The sequence below is a fragment of the Fukomys damarensis genome, unplaced genomic scaffold, assembly GCF_012274545.1.
Source record: "Fukomys damarensis isolate Sample0158 unplaced genomic scaffold, DMR_v1.0_HiC HiC_scaffold_17, whole genome shotgun sequence".
In the NCBI taxonomy this organism is placed as follows: Eukaryota; Metazoa; Chordata; class Mammalia; order Rodentia; family Bathyergidae; genus Fukomys; species Fukomys damarensis.
Window position 1 is genome coordinate 8069582 of NW_022900929.1, and position 7838 is coordinate 8077419.

The window sequence follows — 7838 nt, forward strand, 5'->3', positions numbered from 1 at the left end:
ATTTTTTTTTTTTTTTTTTTTTTTTTTTTTGCCATCCAGTAGTGACAGCCTTGTACCAGAAATCAAGAGAACTATAATGGAGAGATTCATTTAAAGGAGACAAATAAAGATGATATGTGTGTACCAAGACCACAAGATGGGTGCAGTAATTATGTGCCACAAACACATACTAATAAAAAACAAAGGAGGTAAGTGGTTTCTTCCACATCTCGGGACAGTCCTGCAGTGAGAGATGCTAGCAGCTTTCATTGTCATCGTAACAAGCCAGGAATAGTGTCCCTAGGTATCGCAGAAATAATGGCCCAAGTGGAGAAACCCTGACCAGCAAGGGGGAGTAAATCAACAGAAAAAGGCTTAGCAGAAGTTGCAGGCTTTTGTTAATTCCGTGTTCCCTGTCTGACGCTTCCTGAACCTCTAGTTTCCAACTCAGAGCCTTCAAAGGTTGAAGAAAGTACTGAGGAGTGTCTGGGGCGCGGGATAGACAAAGGACAAAAATTCTCCCACTGATTTCAGTTTCTCAGGAAGCTTCGAAGTAATTGTTTGCTTATTCAAAATACAGCCTCAGGGATGACTTTTTTTGGTACGGGGGATCTAACTCATGACCTTGTGCTTGTGAGGCAGGCGTTGGCACCACTGAGCTAAATCCCCAGCAGTCAGGAATGACTCTGAGTTAGGAAAAAAAATCTGAACCTCTTGGTTTCCTCTTGGGAAAATAAATTCATTATTATTTAACAAAGATTTTGTTTATAAACAAAATCCCTCACAGAGCAAATCAGTTTAACAGAAGCTTTTCTGTCTGGGATGGCTCATGCCTGTAATCCCAGCACTTGGGAGGCTGAGGCAGGAGGATCACTGCAACTCTGAGGCCAGCCTGTGCTACATGGTGAGTTCAAGACCTGTCTTAATTATATATATCATCCCAACAAAACTAAATAAGGAAGGGAAGTCATTTTTCAAACTTTTCATAACAAATGGATAAATAGTGGCTAACTTCCCACTGACTCCATATCTAATTCAAAGTCCTGAAAGTTTATAAAGATTCCTGTAGGTGAGGCTGTGGGAAATTCCAGAGTTGTTCCCCCCATGGAGGCTTCCTCTGCTGAGTGCCTGGGTCTGGGTTGAAGGGTCCCAGACACTGGCCTGACTCCCTAGAGCTGGGAGGAAGTGGCTGGAATTCACTAAAAGGGAATCTGGCTTGAGCCACACAGACATGTCCTAGAATTGTGGACTCTTCATTGAGGTTTTATCAAAGTAAGGGCAGGAAAGCGCATGCACTCTACAAATTCAATCCATGTGCTCTACTGTGTTTATGACGAGACTTCCCTCGATCCTGCCAGTAATAACAAAATCACTTGTTTTTCAATCTGTACAGAAGCATGTCTGTTCCTTAAATTGTCAGACAACGCTCATGTGTCTATCACATCCCAGGCTTTTAACCACAACTGGGAACACGAAGACAAATAAGACTCCAGGGTGTCAACAACTGACCAAGGGGCTCATCTGCATTACCCTGAGAACAAACTGGGACCCGGGTCCCCAAACAGTCCCCTCCTGAAAGGGTGGCACCCAAACCGCTCACAAGACAGTTTCTCCACTTCATAGACACCTGGTCTTCGAGTTCTACACATCTGACTTCCCCAGGCAACTCCTATAAGAAGCTAGTGTCTTGCTCCACACTGGGTGCTATTTAAAAGCTCAGAATCTCCTCTCTCCATCCAGTGGGCGGCTCTTACTTTTGCTCCATAAGAAAGAGAGAAATGGGCCAAGTCTCACTGTGGGATGCCCACCCACCATGTAGGTGTCTGGCAGAGAATTCCAGCCCATCTCTTCTTTTACTGAGTCTTGCTTTGAAAATTTCCCCTAATAAAGCCCTTTAGACTTCATGGAATCCATCCCCAAATCACCGATCTTGGTGTATGACAAGGGGCGAGCATGGAAGGTATCACACTTCAGCCTTGTGAGATATTACCATGGGAGGACCCTGGGGGACAGGTAGCAGGATCACTCTGCCTTATGTCTCACATCTGTGTGTGAGTCTATAATCATGTCCATATAAACAGTTTAACTCAAAATTAATAAACAAATGAATCCAGAGCATGAATTACTTAGCCCGTCATTTTCCTCCTCTTTAAATTGCAGTGTAGTTTAAATAAGTCTACTCCTTACCACCAGTGAGATGTTGCAGCTTCTGTTTCCATGGACACAGAAGGTGGACCAGAGGACTCACAGGTGTGGCAGAGGAAGCTGACTCCTCTGATCTAAGTAGCCGGGAAAAGGTGGTTTGTCATACAATGAGAAATCTTGAGGAGGGTAGTCCCAGGGTCAGGTTACGCAGCACCTCACCATTCATAGTCAGGCCCCAAAATTCTTTCAGCTTCTAGCCCGCCCTCCTTGCCGTGTCAGCTTGGTTCTCAAACTGGCTCAGGCGTGGGTATGGGCTGGTTCCATGTTGTTGCCATGCTGTGTTCCATGTGCAGCTGCTAACAGAACTTCTTTTCACAGCTTAATGTTAAGAGCCCAGGGGATGGATGGATTGCCATTGTCTCTAAAGGGAAACCTTGTATGGCAGTTAAGGTTAAACATCAGCTTGATCAGTTTGGGTTCCACCCAGGGGAGTGGTGGAGCACACTTTTGGGTGAGCCTAGTTGGGTCATGGAGGTATGACCTTGGAGACTATACCTGGTATCTGGCCCCTTCCTATCTGGCAGTGTTCCTCTGCTATACTTCCCAGCCACCATGAACTAAGCATTTTGTGCCATCACACCCTTCTACTCTGATGTCTTTGCCATGGATCCAGCCAGAGCCAACCAGGGACTGAATCCCCTGAAACCATGAGCCAAATTAGACCTCTCCTCCTTTAAATTGTGGGTGTCAGATATTATGTCCCAGTGAAGAGAAAGCTGACTAGACACCTTAGAAAGGAGCATAGTTAGGTCTGGAGATGTGTGTGTCAGGGGGACATGTTCTACTGGTGAGTAAGAGCAAGGGCTGGGGGTGGGCAGCAACCCATCACCACCAAGTGTGGTGAAGCTTTGGGCCTTGAAGAAGGAGATGGAGAGGTAGTGGGGCTGGGGTTAGAAGAACAGCTAGGAGGGTCACACGTTGATAGCTTGTTCTGATTCCACACCATGAAAGATAATGGTCCAGCCTACCGAGTAGATCTGGGAAACTCAGAGCGAGATGAGGTGCAAGGAAGAGAGGCCACCATTGCTGGAACCCAGAGAGTGAACTTCCAACAAGGAGGCTGCAGGTGTGTCACAGTTGTGCTTATTGTCAACGATCCTGCCTTGTGTTTAAAGGTGAGCAAAATTTTAAATGTTATTTTTCTTTGATTCCATTGCATCCACTTAAGGTGAAATAATGCTTAAGAAGCTCGATATGGTGGCATGCCTCATAATTCTGGCACTCCAGGAGGCTGAGACTGAAGGATCGCAAGTTCAAGCCCAGCCTGGGCAACTTAGCAAAACCCTGTCTCAAAATTTAAAAAATTAAAAATGCACTGGGGATGTAATTCAGTGAAAATGCCCTGGTATCAATCCATAGTACTGAAAAAAAAATACTTAAGGGCTTTTTAAAAATAAAAAATGGAGGCCCGGTGTGGTGGTGCAAGCCTGTAATCCCAGCACTTGGGAGGCTGAGGCAGGAGGATGGCTGTGAGACCAGCCTGGGCCACATAGTGAGTTCCAGGTCAGTCTCAACTACATAGGGAGACCCTGTCTCAAAAAACAAGCAAACAAATAAATAAACAAATAATTAAAACTGGAGACATGCAACGACTCCCTTTCGAATTATTTTTCTCAGACACTCCAAAGATGTCTCTCTTTTATTTACTTTAACTTTCTGACATACAAGTATAGTGCCCACTGGAGGGTGTCGAGGGTCGAGAGTCAGTCTGTGCCCTGGAAGGTGCACCCACACTCAGTGAGGGCAGAAGGGTGCAGAATGTATCAAGGTCAGGGGTATTTACTGCCTCCCTGACGATGGACTGCAGGAGCAGAGTCTGGACCCAGTGTCCCTCTGCGTTCTCAATGCCTGTCACTGAGCATGAATAACAGTTGAATTCATTAAAACTTCCCTGCTCTACTACCAAACTATAAAAACCTACAAGGCTATATTCTTCCTGGCAGAGAGCTTTAAGAAGAAAGGAGGGAAGCTGGAGATCTCTCTGTGTCATTCGGGGTGTCATATACCCACCCCAGTAGTCTCCCAGATGGCTTCCACCCGGACCTAAACCCTGGAGGCGGAGCTCGCCGAGCCCCAATCAGAGCCGCAAATGTGAGGCAAGAGGCGGGGCCTCACCTGCGCTGCGCCAGAGGAGCAGGGATGCGGGTGGACCCTGACTCTCCTTCTGTCTTGCTGCCTAAATGAGACCGAGCCACATCTCCAGACCTGGAGGGCCACTGCATCTGTGACTCAGGCCAGAGGTTCCTCCCAAGGTCTGAGCGGTGGGAGGAGCATAACCATGCACTGTCGGGCCCATCAAAAATTTAAAAAGATGGAGAAAAGTGTTCCTTCCCCCCTAGAGGAATTTTACTACTGACTTTTTATTTGGTTTTGCTGCCTTTGTTATTGCTGTTTTTAGGGTTCTTGTTTGTTTCGTCAGTTGGCTAGTTGGTTGGTTTCTTTTCTTTTTTTTTTTTTTTTTTTTTTTTTGGTACCGGGGATTGAACTCCGGTCCTTGCGCTTGCAAGGCAGGCCACCGAACTGCTGAGCTAAATCCCCAGCCCTGGTTGGTTGGTTTCTTGAGCTAAGGTCTCACTAGGTAATTCAGGCTGGCCTTGAACTCATGGCAGTCCTCCTGCCTCAGCCTCCTGGGTTCTGGAATTATAGACCCAGCTCTTTTTTTCTATCCCTTTTCTCTTTCCCTTCTCTATCTTTTCGTGCTTCTTCCTTTTTCTCTTGTCTCCTTAACTTCCTCCTCCCCCATAAAACTAATCCTTTGTAAAGGAAAACATACCTTAATATTTGAGAGCAAGTTTTTTTTTATGACTTTCTGACCCTTCGTAGAAAATGATTCTCTCATCCTACATCGACATTCATTATAATTTTATGAAGACAAAAGGATCCATATATGTGTACGATGACTACATGAAGAGGAAGGAACCAATTATTTAAAGATTTAATATTTGTGCCCCCCCCCGCGCTACCATTTTAAAGTTAGAGTTCAACTCAATGCCATTGCTGTTGGAATTCCCATGATTACAACCACCATCTCTGCTTTGCATGCTTCCTTTATCTGCACAGGCCTTTCCTGTCCTGTATTCTCCTTCCTGAGACCCACTACAAGGCACTTCTTGTTGGCTTGAGGTCTATTGGGGGCAAAGGGAGCAGGGGCCCTTTTGTAAACCAACGTGAACCCAAATGTTTGGGGGAGTGGTAGAAGAAAGAGGAAGTCATGAGATAATGGCCCAACCTAGGTGGGCGTGCTTGCCTGTGTCTGGGTTGACTCGAAAATGAAGAATGTCTCCCCGGGTAATTAATCTAGTCTATCAGATATTTTTTTCAAACCTCGATGTGCCTGTCCAAACATGCATGTGACAGCGTATATGACCTTGCCGATCTGAGGTCAACAATCCCAAGTAATTCATGTATAGTTTCTCATGTGCCGGGCACTGTGTGAAGCCGTGTGTGTTTGTGTTGTGTGTATGTGTGAGAGAGAGGGAGAGGGAGAGAGAGAAATGTCCATTTCTGTGACAACATCCTTGAGAAAATCAACATATAAGGCTTCTTTGGCTCATGATTTCAGGGGCTTCAGTCCATGGCAAACTAGTTCAGTTGCTCTGAGCCTGTGGTAGAGAAAGCAGTCAGGAAGCAAGGGGCTTGGTGAGTCCCAGTGCCTCCTTCAAGGGCACACCTAGTGACCTGCCTTCCTTCTACTGGGCCCTAACCGGTACAGGTTCCACCCCTACCCAATCACTACAGGCTGGGGACTAAGCCTTTGACCCATGAGCCTTTGTGGGACATTTAAGACCCAAACAATATCAAGTGGGTTCGTTCAGTCCTTCAACCATTCTACAAGGTTGACATCTTAATTAGCTCAGGTTGCCATAATGACATACTGTACACAAGGTGGCCTAAGCCACAGGCATTGATTTTCTCCTAGTTCTGGACCCTGAAAGTCCAAGATCAAGATGCTGGAGGGGTTGGTGAGTGGTTAGGTTCTCCAGGGGGACAGGTAGCCACCTTCTCACTGTGTGGTCACAAGGCCGTGGTCAGTGCTTCCCAAAGAGACAGTGAGCTCTCTGGTGCCTCTTCTCAGAAGGACACTGACGCAATGGGACCCAGGCTCTGCTCTATGTGCCGTCCCCAATCCTAATTCCTTCTTTAGAGGCCCACATCCAAATGCAGCCATGCGGGAAGCTACGGCTTCACATTATGAATCTGGGGAGACAACAGCATTCAGTCCCCAACAGTAAGTAAATCTTGTCCTCTCATTTTTCAAATTAGGAAGCTGATGCCAAGGCAGACTGAATAATTTGCCTAAGGCCATCCATCTGATAAATGGTGACACTGGGTTTGAAATCCAGCATCTGTGTTCTCAGCCACCACACTGTGCTTGCTGGCTGCCATCACCTAGCAGCCACCATCATCATCCAAGTATGGCCCCAGCCCTCAGTTTAACCCTGTCACACAATTATCAGAGATCAGCTTTTTTTAAAAAAAAAAATCTTATAAAAAAGACTTCATTATTATTATTTTATAGGAAATAAAATTCTGTATTGTCAAATTTAGAAAAAATAACTTGTAGTTACTAAAATCTAGCTTTTTTTTTTTTTTTTTTTTTTTTTTTTACAGTAGGGATTGAAATCAGGGCCTTTGCACTGAGCTGCCTCCCCAGACAGTTTTTAATTCTTGGCTCAGTCTTGCTTTTAAAATTCTTATACATCTTAGTAACTCTAGTAAATACCTCCCCTACATTTCTATATTTAAACTTTTAAAATTCAACAATAAGGAAACAATGTATGAGTGAGGAGGTAGCTCAGTGGAATAGCATTTACCTGGCATGTGCCAGACCTGGGGATCTGCAGCATTGAAAATGAATGAAGAAGAAAAGGAAGAAAAGGAGAGGGTGGGGGAGGGGAAGGAGAGAGAGAAGGAGGAAGAGGACAGGAGGGGAGAGGGAGAAGGAGGAGAAGGAGAGGACGAGGAGGAGGGGGAGAAAGTTGAGGAAGAAGAAGAGAAAAAGAAGGAGAGGGGAGAGTAGGGTAGAGGATAAAAATGCAAAGAGAAGGGAAGCGGGGGTGAAGAGGAGGAAAGCAAGCATCCTATTTGAAAAGTAGACCTAAGACCTTGAGGTTCACCACAGAAGATACACAGATGCAAATAAGCATAGGATAAGATAGCCCCCATCAGGTGCCATCAGGGAACTGCAAATCAAAATGGAAGCCAGATGCCATAGTGCACTTGGCCCCTGTCAGAGCTGCACAAGTTCAGGACACCCCGTCAACGAGTGCAGCTGAGGACGGAGCAACAGGAAGGCTATTTTACTGCTGGTGGGAGCAAGCAAAAAACAGCACAACCGCCTTGAAAGATGGCTTGGTGGTTTCTTACAAAACAAGCTTCTATATTTAACTTTTGTGGCTAAAAATATAACCTGTGGTGAAATGTTTTAAAGGCTCTATTAGTCAAATTTCTACTCAGAAAACTGGAGCACTGTAACTTGGTGCAGTGACCCTTGGAATTTAGTTTTGGTTTTTTTGTTTTGTTTTGTTTTTTTCAGTTCAGGTCTTATCACAATGTAGTTCAGGTTGGCCTCGAACCCACTATGTAATCCAGGCTGGCCTCAAACTCAAGATTACAGGTGTGAGGCACCACCTAGGGCCGTGGAATTCTTGCTA

General features: G+C 45.5%; 1 long non-coding RNA gene across 1 annotated transcript in view; it reads left to right on the forward strand.

Annotated features, from left to right (window-relative positions):
- Positions 1-40: 40 nt before the first annotated feature.
- Positions 41-7838, forward strand: part of LOC117286513 — a 16292-nt gene continuing 8494 nt past the window's right edge. The window contains exons 1-2 of the long non-coding RNA XR_004517668.1: positions 41-188; positions 3136-3299. This is a non-coding gene — a long non-coding RNA (uncharacterized LOC117286513). The remainder of the gene's footprint in view (positions 189-3135; positions 3300-7838) is intronic.